This window comes from Ascaphus truei, chromosome 4, assembly GCF_040206685.1.
Source record: "Ascaphus truei isolate aAscTru1 chromosome 4, aAscTru1.hap1, whole genome shotgun sequence".
In the NCBI taxonomy this organism is placed as follows: domain Eukaryota; kingdom Metazoa; phylum Chordata; class Amphibia; order Anura; family Ascaphidae; genus Ascaphus; species Ascaphus truei.
The window spans coordinates 276,899,877-276,922,123 of NC_134486.1; the positions used below are offsets into that span (position 1 = coordinate 276,899,877).

General features: G+C 40.3%; 1 long non-coding RNA gene across 1 annotated transcript in view; it reads left to right on the plus strand.

The window, feature by feature from the left end:
- LOC142493453 (uncharacterized) overlaps positions 1-22,247 on the plus strand; it is a 184,193-nt gene that overhangs the window by 80,596 nt on the left and 81,350 nt on the right. Inside the window, exons 2-3 of the long non-coding RNA XR_012801111.1 lie at positions 5,574-5,668; positions 11,445-11,539. This is a non-coding gene — a long non-coding RNA (uncharacterized LOC142493453). The remainder of the gene's footprint in view (positions 1-5,573; positions 5,669-11,444; positions 11,540-22,247) is intronic.

The window sequence follows — 22,247 nt, forward strand, 5'->3', positions numbered from 1 at the left end:
CTAATTTGTTGCTTAATACTTTCAGTTTAAAATCTTTCCCATTTCTATTTATGTGTAAATTCATACCACAAATATATAGTAAAAAAATATATATATATATATATACAGTGGTTGACATACCACAAATATATAGTAAAAGAAAAAAAATATATATATATATATATATCAAATGGAAATATTACTGTGTGCTCATTTGCATATCTTAGCAGGTCTGCAACCCCGCCTTTCACCATGATCACCCAGTTTAAATTCATACCACAAATATATAGTATCAGGAGAGTACTCTGCACGAAAGAGGGCGGGGGCAGTAATAAAAGAAAAATATATATATATATAGCAAATGGAAATATTACTGTGTGCTCATTTGCATATCTTAGCAGGTCTGCAACCCCACCTTTCACCATTATCACCTAGCACACAGCACTTCGATTGCAGCAAGGGATTCTGGGAAATGACATGCAAATGAGCACACAGCTCCACCTTTGGCTTCAAAACCATTAACATGGTTCCCTATAGGCTTAAGCTTGCTACATGGTCACAGTTTTGAGCACAGCCAGGGTTAAGATGCATATCCAGTAAACCCACCCACAGACAACTGTTTCGACCTTAATTGGCCTCATCAGTGTGGGGTTGGTTATACTGGCTATGCAAAAATGAAGCAGGATAAGTTTTACCATACTTAGTTAAGTTATGGTGGTTAAAAAAAGTGACAAAAACCCTCCACAGCAAAGCAAATAGCAAATGGAAATATTACTGTATGCTCATTTGCATGTCTTAGCAGGTCGCAACCCCGCCATTATATATATATATATATATATATTATGACACACAGAAATATCGCTCAACACTTAAATAAATTGTGTCCAAAACACCTGTTAATAAGTCATATATTGTAAGACTAAACAGTGGTGCTAAAGGTAAAATGAATATGGAAACAACAGAGGAAAAGCAACCTTTAAATAGCACAAGGACATAGATGGAAGTGTAACAAAAGAAATTTATGAAAGTGAATAAAACAGGGGATAAAGTTAAAAGGTGAGGGGGGCTCAACACTACCTAGACAATGTGGACCTGGAGGCAAGGGTCTAAGTAAAGATCCAAAGCAAGACATATACAGGGTACAGGTGGCTTTGTCTAAGCACACCTGCGTGACAATCAACCTACACTGAGATCTTGTGACCACATATAAAATTATTATACCATATAATTTGATGCAATGGTTACATGTTGTGGGTACACAAGTTATTAAGGTACACATATAATAAGATAAAGAAGGCCTTATGTAAGTTTATACCATATAAGACACAGAAAAGGTAACATAGAAATGTATTTATTTTATCATGGTAAATATTTTACATTGAAGAAACATTTTCTTGCAGTGGCATGCATGTCTTCAGAAGTACATGGTAGGTGCTCAGGAGTGAGAGCTCCTTGAGAGAGGGGGATTTAGATATACATTTACATCTGCCCCCTACCCCCCTTCCTTCCCCCCATCATATATCTCAGTGTCTGGATGGGAGTAACACCATCTAGAGTATAATCTAACTAACACATCCTAAAATCCATGTGTTAACAGCTCTCTGAAAGACTTTGTTAGAGGGAACACCTCTTTCGCATATCATTATTAGAAAAAAGAGAAGGGGGACAGCACACTATAAATACTGTCTTTGTTACCCAAGAGAATTGCTTTTGTACAGGAATAACTGTTTTTGAAGTAAGATATCTGCACCTGGATACACATTCCATTGAGGTGCAAGAAGTGAGAGAATTGACAAACAAAAGGTTTATTTACTTCACACCCTGATAATAAATATTATTTTGTTTATTATCAGGGACTTCAAAACTAGACTTGTGTTTCCTGAATTAACATTTAGACCCCATGGGAAACAGCTGCTATTCCCCCTACAGAGAGCAAACTATGGGAATTGTTGACCTGTCCACCAGTTTTTCCCATCATATGATAGATAAGGTATTCCTACGAATTCCCATCAACTTCAAAGAGAAATACACATAATTTAGTTTGAGCATATTCCCTCAGCCAATCAGAACATCCTACATGTTCAGCTATGGGTTTAGAAACACATTTAAACCACAGACAGGGTATTAGTTAGTTAAAGAGGAAAAGGAGAGAGAGAGAGAAATCAGAGACCTATTGGAATTCCAATAGACATCAGAGAAGGTCATTATGATCATAATTCTTGTGCCCTTGTAAATCTGTATATATATCTGTGTTTTATATCAATGTATAGTTAGATAGGATGAACTGTATTGTATAGTTTTATTTGGCCTGTAATAAGTACTAACCTTATAAGGGTATAATTAGTACAACCGTGTAATTGTTATATTTTGTTGCTGTTCTAATAAATTACTGTTTATTTGATTGAAACCTCTCTATCGTGTCAATAACTCTCATAAACCAGGGTGTGCATATGAGCAGGGCCACCAACAGGGGATGTCTGCCGGGAATGGTGTCCAGCGGGCCGGGGGGGAACCAGGTCAGCTGGTGCTGCAAATTTTCCCCGATCTCTGGCAAGGCCCTACTGCTGGTCGCGGCCGGGCCACGGCTCTCAGCTACTTGCAGGACCTTTCCTCTTTCTGTCCGATGGTGACGTCAGTATGCCAGAAATAAGCGTGGCCCAGCATCCGATGCGCTGTGTGCAGACGTCAGAAAGCCCCGGCACGCGCCACCAGTGGCGGGCGTGGGACAGAGAGAGGAAAGTTCCTGCAAGCAAATGAGAGCTGGGACCCAGACATGACTGGTAGAAGGGCGTGGTCAGGTCAGGGGAAATCTGCAGCGCTGGCTGGGCCCCCCAGCAAGTGGACCCCGCAGACACTGGGCCTGGCTTGACCCAAGGTAAGTCTGTATTTTTATATGTAATGGGGGGCTTGGGGTATTTGTATATGTATTGGGGATTTGGGGTAATTTTTATATGTATTGGGGCTTGGGGGAATTTGTATATGTATTGGGGGGCTTGGGGGAATTTGTATTTGTATTGGGGGGCTTGGGGGTATTTGTATTTTCATATTGTATTGTGGCTTGGGGTAGTTTTATATGTATTGGGGGCTTGGGTGAATTTTTATATGTATTGGGGGGCTTAGGGGTATTTGTATATGTATTGGGGGCTTGGGGGAATTTGTATATGTATTGAGGGGCTTGGGGAAATTTGTATTTGTATTGGGGGGCTTGGGAGTATTTGTATATGTATTGGGGGGCATGGGGTATATTTATATGTATTGGGGGGCTTGGGTGAATTTGTATATGTATTGAGTGGCTTGGGGGTATTTTTATATGTATTGGGGGGCTTGGGGGAATTTGTATATGTATTGGGGCACTTGGGGGAATTTGTATATGTATTGGAGGGCTTGGGGGTATTTTTATTTGTATTGGGGGGCTTGTTTTTTTATATATGTATTGGGGCTTGGATATTTTTATATGTATTGGGGTGCTTGGGTGAAATTTTTATATGTATTGGGGGGCTTAGGGGTATTTGAATATGTATTGGGGGCTTGGGGGAATTTTTATATGTATTGGGGGGCTTGGGGGTATTTTCATATGTATTGGGGGCTTGGGGTATTTTTATATGTATTGGGGGTGCTTTGGTATTTTTATATATATTGGGGGGCTTGGGGGAATTTTTATATGCATTGGGGGGTCTGGGGGTATTTTTATATGTATTGGGGGGCTTGGGGGAATTTGTATATGTATTGGGGGGCTTGGGGGAATTTGTATATGTATTAGGGGGCTTGGGGGTATTTTTGTATGTATTGGGGGCTTGGGGTATTTTTATTTGAATTGGGGGGGGCTTGGGATATTTTTATATGTATTGGGGGCTTGTGGGTATTTTTATATGTATTGGGGGCTTGGGTGAATTTGTATATGTATTGGGGGCTTCGGGGTATTTGTATATGTATTGGGGGCTCTGAGAAATTTTTATATGTATTGGGGGACTTGGGGGTATTTTCAGATGTATTCGGGGGCTTGGGGTATTTTTATATGTATTGGAGGCTTGGGGGTATTTTTATATGTATTGAGGGGGCATGGGGGTATTTTTATACTGTATGTATTGAGGGCTTGGGGGAATTTGTATAGGTATTGGGGGGCTTGGGGGTATTTTTATATGTATTGGAGTGCCTGGGGTATTTTTTATATGTATTGGGGGGCTTACAGGAATTTGTATATGTTTTGAGGGACTTGGGGGTATTTTTATATGTATTGGGTGGCTTGGGGGAATTTGTATATGTATTGGGGGGCTTGGGGGTATTTTTATATGTATTGGGGGGCTTGGGTGAATTTGTTTATGTATTGGGGGGCTTGGGTGAATTTGTATATATATTGGGGGGCTTGGGGGTATTTTTATATGTATTGGGGTGCTTGGAGGAATTTGTATATGTATTGGGGGGCTTGGGGGTATTTTTATATGTATTGGGGGCTTGGGGTATTTTTATATGTATTGGGGTTCTTGAGGGAATTTGTATATGTATTGTGGGGCTTGGCGGAATTTGTATATGTATTGGGGGGCTTGGGGGTATTTTTATATTTTTGGAGGACTTGGGGTATTTTTATATGTATTGGGGGGCTTGGGATATTTTAAGATGTACTGTATTGGGGGGCTTGGGTGAATGTTCATATGTATTGGGGAGTTTGGGAGTATTTTTATATATGTATTGGGGGGCTTGTGGTATTTTTATATATATTGGGGGGCTTGGGGGAATTTGTATATGTATTGGGGTATTTTTATATGTATTGGGGTGCTTGGGGGAATTTGTATATGTATTGGGGGGATTGGGGTATTTTTATATGTATTGGGGGGGCTTGGGGTGTTTTTAAATGTATTGGGGGGCTTGGGGTATTTTTTATATGTATTGGGAGAGGCTTGGGTGAATTTTTATATGTATTGTGGCTTGGGGGTATTTTTATATATATTACAGTGTAGATCCCAGAAGGATCAGAAAAGGCTCCCTCATATGATCAGCACTCAATGTTAGTACACTGTGATGAGACTTGTAATAGTCTATCGGTATCAATACCTTAGGATAGAACAAAAAGGTGTGGCCCTTCTCGACCGGGTAGGTTCAGGAAAAATAATAAAATTTTATTGGTTCATTATAGTAGATCAGGATTAAAAATACATATAAAACATTCAAACATTAAAAAACCCCGTATTGAAGTGGTTAGGTGAATTGGCAATAAATTGCTATATTATGTTTCACCATGGGCGTCTAAATAGCGATTATCACTGTTAGTGGACAAGCAGGTAAGTATGCTCCTTCAGGCCTCAAATGGCGGAAGGAGTATTTATCAGAGATGTGGTCTCTGTATATATGCTGGTAAGTTGGCAAAAATACAGGTAACCTCTATCTAAGGGTGCAATAATACCTATTCAAAAGTGTGTCTAAGGGCTCTGTATAGTATTTTTGAATGAATAACACAGTGATAGATTCTAATGCCTCTTAATGGAAATATGAGCGATAAGATTGAAGCCCCCAACTGCGGGCAAAACCACCTGAGACACACTTGCAGGTAATGCTGGTTAAATGCAAGTCTTAAGTATAACACATTCTTGTTCCTGCAGATATATGGTGGATACTGGTGTCTCGTGTGAACAATAGATGGTATGATGAAGGCCCCCACTGCGGGCAAAACCACTTAGATATACACACATACAAGGTATGCTCATTAGGTATAAGCCTGTATACAAAACAATGTTGTCCCTGCTTGCGGGTGTTGCCAAAACTAATGGTTTCACAGTCGGAATATAGATAGCTTAGGATGTAATCATCCCGTAAATAATACAATTAGCTCCGTTTCAGGGAGACTAAAACAGCGATATTGCAGGTTCAAATATCTATAGTGTGTTCCGTTATATGCTGGAAGCCCCCACTGTGGGAAATGCCACTTGGCACACACATATAAGTCGCTGTACTCCTGCTATCAATACAAGCCTGTCTTCCCAAATGCTGCTGTCTCTGTTCGCTGACGCTGCCACTTCTGATGACGTCACTCGTGACGTCACCACGTCCCGACGATCGTTTCGCGTAGACTGACACGCTTCTTCAAGGGGAGGAGTGTGTTCCCTTACTATGCCGGTGAGTATTTATAGGGAAGAATATCCCACCCCTCTAGGTCATGGGGGCGTGGTTTTTGCCCGAGATCCAATCGGGTCATGAGAGGGATACTTCACCATTATGCGAAGTGTCTAATGTCCCGTAGTGTTAACCTCTTGTGGGGCTTAATAGCATTATTTATAGTTGTTGACTATGGAGCTTATCCGGATAGAGACTTACTAATGTGTGTCTCAGAATGAACATCCGGTGGTCACATATATTAGTGGGTTGAACAAGAAGATGTAGTTGACTGATGAAATTATGACTTGGTTGCTAAAATGATCTGATGTCTAAATATTGGAGTAGTATCTAGGATAGTGATCAAACAGATAGAACTGAAACATTAATGTGGAATTTGTGAAGTGCATGAAATGTCTTGGAGTTTATTGTAGATGGTTATAAGTCATTGTAGATGCTAATACATATAGCAATGTTATGATGTTGAAATGAATAATGCAAATGTAGGAGTGATCTATCCTAAAGACCTGCCCATAAGGTCAATACAGGTCCAAATTACTTAAGGTATATTTAACTACAAGACATTCTGGGCCGTTATTGTAGATGGTTATAGGTCTATGTAAATGTATAGCAATGTCATGGTCATGATGTGAAATGAAACTGGTATAAGCTGGTGTAGGAGTGATCTATCCTAGAGACCTGCCCATAAGGTCAATACAGATCCAATTTACTTAAGGTATATTTATTCTGGTGTTGTGTTTCATGCTTATTTAAAAAAAAAAAGTGAATATACATGTGACTAGGAATAAGCTAATTATAGTGAATACGAACCTATATAAATAGTGAAATAATGGAATGTGGTTAGCAACGGTATGTAAATGATGTAGGAATGATCTTTCAATAAGACCTGCCCTTAAGGTCAATACAGGTCAGAGTTACTTAAGGTATATTTAATCTCAGAGTAGATATCCCGCATCATGTGCCATTAACCGTGAATATTGCTGTGACTTATAAAAATGGTGTGTCCACTGACTAAAAGTGATAGTGGGTGTATATATATTTTCTATTGGGGTATATATGTATCATATTGGAATATATGACATGTGAGGAAAATAATAAATAATAGTGAATAAAAGATGTGTATTCAAATGTCTCGTTGTCATTTGTAATAGGTATGCTCTAATTATAGACTATGGCTAAATATATAGAATTTGAAATAGGATGATTCATTTACATGGTCGGTATGATTTCATCAGTCAACATTATTATGAATACATCTATCTTATCAGACCTTTGTAGGATACTATGTATCCTCTTGTGAGGTAACCTTGGTATTATTTTAGATAAAAGGTGAATATATGAAACCCTCGTTGAGGCCCAGGGGTGAGAGGGTCTGGAGTTGGTAAATCCAACGACATTCTTTCTGAAGTAGTCGTTTGTCCCAGTCACCCCCTCTAGGGTCCCTGGGTACATATTCGATGCCACAAAAGTGCATGACTCTCGAATCCCCTTTATGATGTTCAATTATATGTCTGGCCACTGGTGTATCAGTGAAGTTCCGTACATTTCCTATATGCTCCAAAATTCTGGTCTTTAGAGGTCTGTGTGTTTTTCCAACATATTTGAGGCCGCATTCGCAGTTCATCAAATATATTGTACCCACCGTGAGGCAGTTGATGAAGTCTTTTATCTGGAAGGTTTTGGAATTGGATGAGTCAAAGAACTGTTTTGTCACTGGCATGTTGATACATGCTTTGCACCTCGAGCATGGGTATGATCCACACGGTTTAGTGCCTAACCAAGTTTTCTTGTGAGTTTGTTTAAAGTGGCTGTGCACTAATCTGTCTTTCATATTCTGACTACGTCTGTAGCCTATGCTTGGATACTCTTTGAGGATTTTTTGCAGGTCTGTATCCTCTCTGAGAATGTGCCAGTGTGTATTGAGGATATTTTTGACTTCTCGCCATTGATTGTTGTATGTTGAGATGAACCGAATGGTTTCATCTCTTGATTCTCTTTTTTTTTTTTTATTTATCAACAATTTGGATCTGGGTTCTGTCAGAGCTCTGTGGTATGCTTTTTTCAATATTTTGTTACTGTATCCTCTCTTTTTAAATCTTTGAAACATTTCCCCAGATTGTTTGGTGAACTCAGATGTGGTGGAGCAGTTTCTGCGTAATCTCAAAAATTGACCTATCGGTATGTTGTTGGTGATATGTTGTGGATGGTGGCTATTGGCCATTAGAAGGCTGTTGGTGGCTGTGGGTTTCCTGAAGATTGTGGTTTCTAGGTGCCCATCAGAAGATCTGGAGATATAGAGATCTAAAAATTCTACTCTATGTCTGTCCACATGTGACGTCAATTTCAAATTGTGAGAGTTACAATTTAGGATGTTAATAAATTCATGTAACAAATCCTCTGTACCCTTCCAGATAAGAAAGATATCATCTATGTATCTGACCCACAATTCTACATATTCTGTGTATCGTTCTTGCATTTCTATGAAGACCACTGTTTCCTCCCACCAGCCTAGGTATAAATTGGCATAGGTGGGAGCACATGTGGTCCCCATAGCTGTTCCTTGTATCTGGTGATATATGATGTTATTGAACAGAAAGAAATTGTGGGTCAGTACATAGTCTAATAGTTTGAGAACAAATGTATTGTGCAGTATGCAATCTGTACTTCTTGCTTTGAGAAAATGTTCCACTGCTCTGATACCGTAGTCATGTGGGATACTCGAGTATAATCCCTCCACGTCTAAGGTTACCATGATAGTATTTGTGTCTAAACTAACATACTCAATTTTCCTAAGTACATCCGTTGTGTCTTTAATATATGAAGGCAAGCTTTCTACAAATGGTCGCAAAAAGTGATCCAAATACACACTCGTATTTGAAGTCAGGTTGCCTATGCCGGACACAATCGGTCTACCTGGAGGTGGTATCATTTTTTTGTGTACTTTCGGTAGATGATAGAATGTTGCTATTCTAGGGTTTTTGGGTAGCATGAAGTTAAACTCCTTTTGTGATATCAATTTTTCATCAAGCCCCTCTTTTAGTATGTCAGTTAGTAATCTAAGGTATGTAGTGGTGGGATTGCTTTGTAGGATACAGTAACAATTTTTGTCAGAAAGTAGACGTTTGCATTCATCCACATAATCAGTCTGGTTCAAGATGACAATGTTCCCACCTTTATCGGATGGTTTGATAGTTATATCATTATCTTGTTCCAAGTCCCGAAGGGCCAATCTCTCAGAGTAGGTCAAATTTTGTTTGTTTTTGTGGCTGTGTAGTCTTTGTATATCATGGGTTACAAGTTTATTGAACACGTCCACATTGGTACTACAGTCGAAAGGGGGTGTAAAGGTGGATTTATTCTTGAGGTCTGTAAAGGGACCCTCCCCAGGTGGTCTTAGACTTTCGTTTTCAAGTTCTTCGAGGATATCAATTGTGTCTAATTGTTGTGTGTCAAGGAATTCCATTGGAGTGTTTATACTTCTCCACTGTCTGCGTTTTTTTAAAAATTTGTGCAATGACAATTTTCGGCAGAACAGGTTTAGATCCTTGACACATTCAAAATGGTCCAATTGATTGGTTGGACAAAATGATAAACCCTTAATTAGAAGATCGTTATGGTTTTTGCTCAGGATTTTATTAGACAAATTGATCACCTGCGTCTCCTCATTCGTCTGGGTCTCCTGGGGGGTTCCTTGTAGGCCCACCTTTGTCTGTCCCGTAAATAGTCCTCCCTTTCCCCTCCGTGTTTTCCTCTTGCGGTTGGTATGGGAAAAAGGCCCGGGTTCTCTAAAAAAGTCTCCGCCCTTTGGGGTAGGGGAAAGGGAATATCAAACCCTGTATTGGGAGTGTGTGTACCTGTGTCTGCTTCTGTGTCACTAGCTGAGACCTCCCACTCGGTGGAAGATTCTTGTGTGTGGGGGTAGGGATTGTAGCGTCGATATCTACTTTTAAAGTGGAAGATCTTTCCCTCCTTAAAGTCTTCGTAGTCACGAACAAACTTTTTATGTTTTCTGTCTTTGATGTCTTTTTTAATTTTTTCTATGCTCGTTTTGAGTTTGTTCTCCAGCTCTTCAAAGATTGGGTCAGGTTTCCATTTATTGATATCTGCCAAAAGAACTTTGATTTCTGCTTTCACTGTATCTAGTTTTTTTGTCTCATAATCTACTAGTAGGCCCATCAGTTGTGCTGAGCATTGTAGTAGGATTTTATTCCAGTTAGTGAGGAAAGCAGTATCTGTTATCTGGTGAGAAGGTGGGAGTTTGACTCTTAGTCCTCTTGGGACTAGTTCCGTCTTTAGGTAATTTTCCAAACTCACCACCTCCCACCAGATTTTAGTTCGTGAGGTATAAGTTCTTTCTAAGTCCCTGAAAAAACTCTTAATATCTGCTACTGGGGTCTCTGTGCTAGGTATAGTTGTAACCGAGAAAGTTTCTCTTGCTTCATTCATCCATTCATCAAAATTATGGTCATCTGTCAGAAAACTCATCGTCATGTGTCTTGTCTCACAGTGAGTCTACAGTGCACTTCGCACAATGTGGATCAGAAGTTTATCAAGGTAAATTCTGGAGAATCGGGAGCTGGTTTAAGTAATGAACATTAGCTGTTCTATAACCGTTTATTAGAAAAGGTGAATAAACCGCTCGTCCGTGTATTATATTTGGTGCTTAAATGCGATATGTAACAGGTGCTTTGAGGGAAAAAATAGAATATATTACAGTGTAGATCCCAGAAGGATCAGAAAAGGCTCCCTCATATGATCAGCACTCAATGTTAGTACACTGTGATGAGACTTGTAATAGTCTATCGGTATCAATACCTTAGGATAGAACAAAAAGGTGTGGCCCTTCTCGACCGGGTAGGTTCAGGAAAAATAATAAAATTTTATTGGTTCATTATAGTAGATCAGGATTAAAAATACATATAAAACATTCAAACATTAAAAAACCCCGTATTGAAGTGGTTAGGTGAATTGGCAATAAATTGCTATATTATGTTTCACCATGGGCGTCTAAATAGCGATTATCACTGTTAGTGGACAAGCAGGTAAGTATGCTCCTTCAGGCCTCAAATGGCGGAAGGAGTATTTATCAGAGATGTGGTCTCTGTATATATGCTGGTAAGTTGGCAAAAATACAGGTAACCTCTATCTAAGGGTGCAATAATACCTATTCAAAAGTGTGTCTAAGGGCTCTGTATAGTATTTTTGAATGAATAACACAGTGATAGATTCTAATGCCTCTTAATGGAAATATGAGCGATAAGATTGAAGCCCCCAACTGCGGGCAAAACCACCTGAGACACACTTGCAGGTAATGCTGGTTAAATGCAAGTCTTAAGTATAACACATTCTTGTTCCTGCAGATATATGGTGGATACTGGTGTCTCGTGTGAACAATAGATGGTATGATGAAGGCCCCCACTGCGGGCAAAACCACTTAGATATACACACATACAAGGTATGCTCATTAGGTATAAGCCTGTATACAAAACAATGTTGTCCCTGCTTGCGGGTGTTGCCAAAACTAATGGTTTCACAGTCGGAATATAGATAGCTTAGGATGTAATCATCCCGTAAATAATACAATTAGCTCCGTTTCAGGGAGACTAAAACAGCGATATTGCAGGTTCAAATATCTATAGTGTGTTCCGTTATATGCTGGAAGCCCCCACTGTGGGAAATGCCACTTGGCACACACATATAAGTCGCTGTACTCCTGCTATCAATACAAGCCTGTCTTCCCAAATGCTGCTGTCTCTGTTCGCTGACGCTGCCACTTCTGATGACGTCACTCGTGACGTCACCACGTCCCGACGATCGTTTCGCGTAGACTGACACGCTTCTTCATGTATTGGGGTGCTTGGGGGAATTTGTATATGTATTGGGGGGATTGGGGTATTTTTATATGTATTGGGGGGGCTTGGGGTGTTTTTAAATGTATTGGGGGGCTTGGGGTATTTTTTATATGTATTGGGAGAGGCTTGGGTGAATTTTTATATGTATTGTGGCTTGGGGGTATTTTTATATGTATTTGGGGGGCTTAAGGGTATTTTTTTATATGTATTGAGGTCTTGGGGGTATTTTTATATGTATTGAGGGGCATGGGATATTTCTATATGTATTGGGGGACTTGGGGGTATTTTTCTATAAATTGGGGAGCATGGGTGAATTGTTATATCTATTGGAGGCTTGAGTGGCTTTTTATGTATTGGGGTTTGGGTAAATTTTTATATGTATTGGAGGATTTGGGGGTATTTTTATATGTATTGGGGGCTTGGGGTATTTTATATATATTGGGGGGCTTGGGGGGATTTTTAAATGTATTAGGGGGCTTGGGGGATTTTTATATGTATTGGGGCTTGGTGAATTTGAATATGAATTGGGGGGCTTGGTGGAATTTGTATATGTATTGAGGGGCATGGGGGATTTTTATATGTATTGGGGGACTTGGGGAAATTTTTATATGTATTGGGGGGCTTGGGGAATTTTTTATATGTATTGAGGGGCTTGGGGTATCTTTATATGTATTGGGGGCTTGCAGGTATTTTTATATGTATTGGGGGGGCTTGTTTTTTTTATATGTATTGGGGGCTTTGGTGTATTTTTATATGTATTGAGGGGCTTGGGGATATTTTAATATGTATTGGTGGGCTTGGGGGTATTTTTATATGTATTGAGGGGCATTGGGGTATTTTTATATGTATTGAGATCTTGGGGGAATTTGTATATGTATTGGGGGGCTTGGGGGAATTTGTATATGTATTGGGGGGCTTGGGGGAATTTTTATATGTATTGGGGGGCTTGGGGGAACTTTTATATGTATTGGGGGGCTTGGGGAAATTTTTATATGTATTGAGGGGCTTGGGGTTTCTTTAAATATATTAGGGGGCTTGCAGGTATTTTTATATGTATTGGGGGCTTGCGGGTATTTTAATATGTATTGAAGGGCGTGTTTTTTTTTTATATGTATTGAGGGGCATTGGGGTATTTTTATATGTATTGAGGGCTTGGGGATATTTTATATGTATTGGGGGGCTTGGGGTATTTTTTATATGTATTGAGGGGCTTGGGGTATTTTTATATGTATTTGGGGGGCTTCGGGGTATTTTTATATGTATTGAGGGGCTTGGGGTATTTTTATATGTATTTGGGGGGCTTGGGGGTATTTTTATATGTATTGGGGGCCTTGGGGGAATTTTTATATGTATTGAGGGCTTGGGGTATTTTTATTTGTATTGGGAGGCTTGGGGGTATTTTTATATGGTTGTGATATTTTTTAAATGTATTGGGGAGGATTGTTTTTTTTTATATGTATTTAATTTTTTTAGTGGATTGTTCTCTTTTTTTAGATGTATTGGGGTACCGGGGTCATTTTTAAATGCATTCGTTTTTTTTTTAAATGATTTTGGTCTTTTTTTAGATGCATTGAGGTCTTTTTTTATATGTTTTTGGGTGGGTTTTATGTATACGCATATACATATACGTATGTGTAAATGTAGCCCCCAGGCCCATATTTAACCCCCCCTGCGGCCCATACTGAATCCCCCCAGGCCTTTGTCACATTGGATGTAGCATTGGGTATCTTTGTCTTTTGTTGAAAATATTAAAATAAATAGATTTCATTGTAATGTTTTTTTTCCGTATTAACAATAACAAGAAAACAGGTAAGTAAAAGTTGCGCAAAAAAAAATGTTCCGTGGTAGGTGCGCTATGGGTTGGGGGCGGGGGGGGCTGCTCCTTTCATTTGTCCTGGGCCCTATGATTTGTGTTTGCGGCTCTGCATGTGTGGATGTGTTTCTTATTGGAACACATATCTACACATCTATTTTCTTAAATAATAGTTTTGCCCATATTATTATATTAATTGTTATAAGCCAGCAATACTCATATAGATGGATTCATTATGAATACATCTACATTTCTATTTCTGGGTAAGGTTAGACATTATCGGTAACAGTCCTGGCATCTTGGTTCTCTTGTTAGAAATCCCTTAACACATTTTGCTGTGAAAAATTAACCAACCTCCAATATGAAGGAATCATACAAACATCCCAGAAAAACAACGTTTTAGGCTCACATGGCTCTACATCAGTACTTTCCTGGGGACATGCACCTTCTGTGAATTGAGGTACACATTTTCTTTCTCCTTTGTGATATATTTGAGCTCTTCCCTTATTTGATTAGCACTAACGTCCGTTATTAAAGAAGGACCCTTAAGAACTTAATGAGCTGTTAACTTAAATTAACATCTCATTAAGTCAATAACACAGATCTGTGGATTCAGCACTAATTCTGTTGGCCTCTTAACTAGTTTGTGCTGATGTGCTTTAGTAGAACACTGGAATATGAAAACAGCAAAGTTAAGGCTTTGGGCTGTGTACAGAGAAGGGAGGCTAGTCACTCAAGTTCAAGATGGGAAATATATTTTGGTTGGGCGGATAATGAGGGAGATAGTACAGTACAATAACAGACAAATTATTCTGGAATAGGAAAATACAGTTTTTTGAGAATTACCAGGACATAAGATGAATAAACCATTGAATATATAAATATTGATTAGGAGTTTTGGCCTACATGCACGACTAATGATGAGAATCACGTAAAAATGAATAGTGTATAAGTTGGATTCTTCCATAAAAAAAATTTGTAACAGACTTTTTTCGTCCTTCAGTAACAAAGTTCCAAACTGAGAAAAAAAGCTATTTGGATTTGTTATTGTGAAGCTTTCAGTTACATTATACTGGACTTAGACGTTATTCGGACTGACTATTTTTACTAAACGCTTAGTGAACAGGGTGTGTTGGCATCCAGATTGGCAACTGATTGGTTGTTGATAAAAGGCTAGCATTCATCTCTGACATATGCAATGTCGCAGACTATGGGGCTTATTCAGGTAGCTTCGATAACTGACTTAGACAATTTTGAGCACTTTGAGCGAGTTTGCATGTGTAGCTATTCAGAAAGCTCCGATAACATGGCAAACCCCACACACACAAAAAATACTCAAACATGACATTTTTGCCAGATCAAGCTATTTAGCTATCGCGGCTGTAACTCGCACATTCTGATCTCGGCACCTGAAGAGTGGTGAGATTGGATCCGTGATGTGACTCGTATGGAAAAAAAATATTCTTAATACATTGGATTGAAGCCTGGAGTCTACGGAGCTGCCCCACATTAATATCAGCTCCAGAGACCCCCTGCTTCCATCCTATGTAATAAAAATAAATTTACAGGCAGCTTCATTACCTTAGCAGCTAAGGCAAGGAAGGGGTTAAATACCAGTGCCTAATTTTTTGGGGGGGGTAGATGGGATGGGTGAAGGCTGAAGTTGCTCCAGGGTGGGTGGTTAGGCCTACCGAAAGGGTTGCAGGAGGAGTTAACTCCAAAGTGGATGGACAATCTAACTTATGAGGAGAGGCTAGCTAAATTAGATTTATTTACATTAGAAAAGGCAACTAGGAGAGGATATGATAACTGTATACAATTATATTCGGAGACAGTACAAGGAGCTTTCAAAAGAACTATTCATCCTAAGGACAGTACAAAGGACATCCTTAAGGTCATCCCTTAAGGTTGGAGGAAAGGAGATTTCACCAGCAACAAAGGAAATGGTTCTTTACAGTAAGAGCAGTTACAATTTGGAATTCATTACCCATGGAGACTGTGATGGCAGACAAAATAGATTTTTTGAAAAAAAGGTTGGACATCTTTTTTTAGAAAGGAAAGGTATACAGGGATATACCAAATAAGTAAACATGGGAAGGATGTTGATCCAGGGAGTAATCTGATTGACAATTCTTGGAGTCAGGCAGGAATTTATATTTCCCCTTATGAGATATCATTGGATGATATGTCACTGGGTTTTTTGTTTGCCTTCCTCTGGATCAATAAGTAAGTATGGATAAAGGATAAAGTATCTGTTGTTTAAATTTAGTATAGGTTGAACTTGGTGTCACAGATGCTCACTACAACCTGGACTAGACTGCGGGGCTGAGGTGAGGATGTGTATAACCGCAGCCCTACAACCACAGGGCCAGGTTTGGATTGCAGAGTCAAGGAGGTATAGCCGGGTAAGGGTAGGAGAGTGTACGTAGGTCATGGTACTTGCCGTGGTCCGGGTTTGGAGAGAGAAGAATAGTCGTAGTCCATAGCCGAGGTCGAGTAGAGTGGGAATCCAAATACTAGCCGAAGTCCAGGAGTAGAGAAGAGGCAGGTTGATGTCACAACGGTAAGCAGGCAATGTCAGGATACAAGCAAGAACTTATGATGCTTTGAGCACGGTGCATAAACGATAGTTTATGCTCAGCAACAAGCAGAGGGCTAAATGGGTATAAGTAGGGAGAAGAGCCAATGGAAGGGAAGCAGAGGGGAGTGGTTAAATGTAGAAGAAGAGCTGATAGGAGGACATTACCTGTGGTTCAGGGGTAACCCAGCTGAGGGTAATCCACGAATTGCAGGCAGAGCGGTGTGTTTGAATGGACTGCCTGTTGCGGTAAGATGCGCGCGCCACCGGTTGTCCCTGTGCGTCCCCTGATGGTTGGCATAACGCGCAGGGGAGAGGTGGAGCAGGCGCGACCCAGGTGGTCTGGTTACGCTGCCTGTTGTGGCTGCGCGCGTTCCTGACAGATGGACACATATCTTTTTTCAACCTCATTTACTATATAACTATGTAACTATGTAACTCCTTCATTATCTTAGCAGTAACATCCGGTAGGCTGGTAGGCTTAACCACCTACCATGGTCCAAATACCACCTTTACCCACTTCCTCTACCCCAAATAAACATTAAAATACAATACAACAACCAAAACTATCCAATACACCCATTGATTTCAAGTGTGGTTACCTATGCCCTCAATGGGAGCAAAGATACCAACAATGGTAGTGAATGGTACCCTACTACTCACCCCCTCTAGTCCCAACAACCCCCCCCTCCTACCCCAACACATACCATGTACCACATAAAGTAATGGGGAAAATCCCAATTATCCAGGCCTGGACAATACTGCATTTGCCCATTAAAAATAAAACAGTACCCAGTCAGCATATAATAAATTGAAGTTGTACTTACCCCAGCCAGGATGAAGACCGCCCTCATCTTCATCTTCCTAATCCTCTGTGGGCAGCAACATTAAAATTAAAAAACGAACTACTGGCCACTAACCCCTTATTACCTTAGCGGTTATTAACCACTATCATATTTAAGGGGTTAACCCCACCTGCTACCCACCCAGGAGGCCTAAACAACCCCCCCAGGACAATTACCCCCATACCCCCCTCTACCCCATCACCACACATACAAATGGGCAAAAGCAGAAGTTGCCAAAAATAGCTAATAGCACGTTTGCCCATTTGTTTCCCAAAGAAAATAAAATACATAATAAAATAACATTTACATAACAGTACAAATACATTATACAATAGCCAATAAACCCATTGATTGTTACTGTGGTAAGCCATGCCCACAACATGGGCATTGATTACCACAATGGGAATGAATGGGCAACCTAAAAAAAAACAACCGTCATATATATAGTGATATGTGTTTTATATATAAGGTTTGTTATTTATTGAATGCTGCAGCCTTTACCTCCATAACTTGTGTGGTGTATTTTTATTACAAGTGTTTAGGGGATGTTAAAAATGGGTCTTTTGGGGGGTCAATATCATGTTTATCTGTGATTTTGTTTACTTGTACTCCATGTAACAGAGCCTATACTAAAAGTACACACTGCAAGGGTACAGCATACTAAATTGACTGCAGCTGGGTTATGTGTCGCCTTGGTGATAATAAAAGAAAAGAGAAAACAACTAAGTAAGACCAATTTCATCACAGTTTAATTAATTTGCAAGCTGCAAGCTTCTTTTATAACTTGGACATTTTCTTCACTTATTGGCAAATATAAAAAGTAAAGTGAAAATTTAAAAAGAGAGCAAATGAAATAACAAAGAAGTATGCAGGCAGAGTGTAATGTCGCTGACGTGGGGAGAGCTAGGACAAGTGTTCCAGTGGCTGTGGGGGTTCCAGCCGGCTGGCGATGGAAGTTTGACCTGGCCAAAGGCCAAACCAACTTCTGCATCCAGCTGCCATGCTTCTGGTTGCCGCTACTGGGTCTCAGCTCTCCCCAGCTGCTGCTGCCTCTTCCCATGCTGGGCTTGCCTCTCTCTAAGTGGGGCATGCCTCTCTCTCCCGCTGATGCGAGATGGAAGCTGGGACTGACGTCCGGCGAGCTATGGCAGGAGAGAGGACGGTGTGGGAAGACGAAGCAGCAGCTGCGGAGAGCCAGAAGCCAGGGTCGGGCTCTCCACAGCTGCTGCCTGCCTCTTCCCACGCCGGGTCTCTCTCCTGCCGGTGCGTGCCTGAAGCTGGAAACACCCAAACTCAGGTCCAGCTTCCAGCGCACACCAGCGGGAGAGAGAGGCATATCCCGTGTGGACAGAGGCAGGGCTGGCGTGGGAAGAGACAGCAGCAGCAACAGCTGGGGAGAGCGGGGGCCTTGATACACAAGGGCACATGTATAAAGCACTTTTACGGGTTATCGCACCCGTTCCGTCATTAACTCCCATTGAGTAGAATTTTTGCAGTCTGCACTGAATAGCATAGCCGGAATTAAATAGCTTAAAACAGGGGATTTAAAATCAGCGGCTCCCTGCTTCAGCACAGGTCGGACACTGATTGAGCTGGGATATCCTTAACATCTGACCTGTTGTAGGAGTTTGAGGATTAGAGTTCAGAACCTCCGGCTTAAAAAAAAGCCTACTTTGCATAGTTTGGACATAGTGAGCTGTATAGAATGACCTTCGCTACTGCTGACTGATAATGGAATGAAATGTAGGTATGTGCAGGTGCTAATGGGGCAATTGTTAGATAATGAACTAAAGAGAAAAGAAGCCCAATAAAGCACTCATACACTAGGTTGAGATGATTGTTTGGTTAAAAAACTAGAGTTTATTAGAAACAAATTAAAATATTGGGAGTTCAAATCGGATTAAACGAAATAACAATACGCTGTATTCCCTTAGGGATACTGTAATCCCTGGGTTGGTAGGTATTATAAGTGTTGCTTGATTACACTAGCCCCAAGTGACCATAGGTAAGGAGGCCTTGGGGAAAGCTGAATAAGGGATACAATGCAAGTTTTATATGTAGTGCCAAATATACTAGTAGTGCAAGTGGTGCATTAGTGTTGAGATGACAATGCACATGGCTGGTTGATATACACAGCCTATGTTGTAGCAGTTAGGTGCCAAATCAATCGTGATACGATATTGTATCTGTGTTCCCTTAGGGATTAGATAGACAGTTGATTACTGCTGCCCTATAGAGTAACACCAACAAACAAAGTCTAGGTCTTGTGTGCAGATCCTATGGGTGAATGTTGGTATGCATACTTAAAAGTATATTAGAACATATAGGGCACTATTAGCACTTTTGCTTAACTTCAAAGAGTACTAAACTAGATTGAACACCATGGAGGTATAATAGTGGCAAATTGCCTAGTAGTACGTCCACAGGCAAGGTGCTGCCAATCCCCACCAAGCCATTGGTCTGGCCAGAATTTGCTTGTTAACTCTCGCTTTTTTACAGTACATTCCGTGATAAACTAGTTGATTGCCTTTTATATGGCTTTAAGATGTCTTGCTATTAGTGGAATAGGAAGTGTTCTGAACAGGTACAGTATAGTATTTTGGCAGCAAGGTCATTTTAACTGACTAGATTTTACCTATCCAGGAAATATTATACTTGGGCCACATTTCTAGATCTTTTTTAAGAGATTTATATAATGTTATATAATTTTCTTGATATGCAGCAAAGAGATAAAGGAGCTTGTTATATTTCCCCGAAGTATGTTATACTGATGCAGCGGCCGTTATTCGAACACATCACTGCGCCGATTTTGAGTTCTCTGCTGTTCCCCACGCAGCATGAAACGCGGCCAATCGCCCCAGGTTTTTTTGAATTTCATGGATTCTGTTTCTTCGTTTGCAATAAAATGGATGAATTGTAATGTGTACAGTACTGTGCTACTGTGCTACTGTGTCAATTTTATGTTTTTAAAAGCCAGAACACTAAAATTCAATTTTTCTGCACTCGCCACGCTCGCATCTTAGTGCGGGGAGGCTGGAATTCATCCCGCGGTTTCAAATCGGGATTCCGATGTATATGCCGCGTGAAGTGTTCAAATAACGGCCGCTGCATCAGTAGATCTCTCCTGCCATTTGAAGTTGACATTTAAGGATAGCAGTTTGATCACTTCTTTCGAGAGGTTATATTTAAAGCTTCAGATTTTGAATTATTAACTTTAAAGCCTTATATCTGTCCAAACTAGTCCACAATGCTGTAGAGGTTTGGTAGAATTTTTAGGAGTTTCGTTATCGTGAGCAGGATGTCATCAGCAAAGACATTGGCTTTATAAACCTTATTTTCCTTGTAAATACTCAAGATGTTTAAGACTTTCCTTATTGTTATAGCAAGAGATTGTATGCAAAAAGAAATAGAGATAATTGAATTGTTCAGGAGCAAAGCCTGGATTTTTTACTGTTGCTGAGGGGGAACCATACAGTACTCCAATTCATTTTAGGATATTTCTTTTAGGACCAAAGGTTTCATTACAAAGTTAAAAAAAAGTATACAACACTACACCCAAGAAAATTATAAGCACCAATCAGGGGGAACCATCATCTCAAAAATAGGGACACACATTTCCCTACCTTAAACATCCCTATTATAACTACATATATTTGATTGCATCTTTTCCATGGTCAGCCTATAATATATGAAACACCCTGCAAGAGACCACACACACAAAAAGGTGTTTTACTAAAATAAAATCCACAAATATTATCAGCCTCATGGTGTACTTGTGAATGGAGTGGAGATGGAGTGGCTCAGTGAGTAAAGACACTGACTTGCACTGAGTTTGCAGCAGGGGAGTCTGGTTCAATTCCCGGTGTTGGCTCCTTGTGACCTTGGGCAAGTCACTTTATCTCCCTGTGCCTCAGGCACCAAAAACATAGATTGTAAGCTCCACGGGACTTGTGCCTGCAAAATGTCTCTGTAAAGCGCTATGTACAACTAGCAGTGCTATACAAGAACATGGTAAAAAATAAAAAATTGGTGTTGTGACATCACTGATAATGTTGGATGTTGGATGTTGGATGTTGGATACTGGTTGGATATCAGCATCCAGGTTTAGAAGTCTTGTTTGGTGTCTTGCAATCAGCTATGCTGGGCAGAGCTCAAGATATGTGCTGTCTCCAAAGGTCAGCTCTCAGTCAGAGCTAAGGAGTCACTTCCTGTCTTTTGGCAGGCTTTTGTAAGCAATCTAATCAGGCAGGTGGTGTTTAGTAATTAACTACCAACAATTAATCACCACACTGCTAGATTAAAGACACATTACTGAACAGGGATAAGTCCCCTGTTACATTCCCCCATGACACAGCGTGAGACTCAGGACCTCCTGTTGCCAGCAGGTATGCACCACACTAAGTCATGTAGCCAGACCCCAGAACACCTTAGGGGGCCCGATCTGCGATTGGGTGGGTTCTAAGGGTTACACAAGCAATCTGAGGGAATCTATAGATATTTTAAGTAAACGTTGCACAGGCACATGCTTTAATGTTAAAGCTACATACATGTTTAAATTAATGTGTATGTAAAAATGTTGCATCATCCCAAATACCATTGAATTGTGAACCTTTTGTTAATAAAATGTATGTAACCTTCTTGTAGGTCCATTCTGTCATCAACATTCATGGCCTACTTTGAGAGGGAGTGGCTCAGTGAGTAATGACTGGCTGGCACTGAGTTTAAAGCCGGGAGCCTAGTTCAATTCCCAGTGTCAGCTCCTTGTGACCTTAGGCAAGTCACTTTATCTCCCTGTGCCTCAGGCACCAAAAACATAGATTGTAAGCTCCACGGGACTTGTGCCTGCAAAATGTCTCTGTAAAGCGCTATGTACAACTAGCAGTGCTATACAAGAACATGGTAAAAAATAAAAAATTGGTGTTGTGACATCACTGATAATGTTGGATGTTGGATGTTGGATACTGGTGACAACGTTGGACGCCATGGAGGTGTTTGGGGAGGGAAGTGGTGCTGCTTTTCTGAACTTGACGCTATTTAAAAAGAATTATGTGTAACGAAACTTAGGTTTACAATGA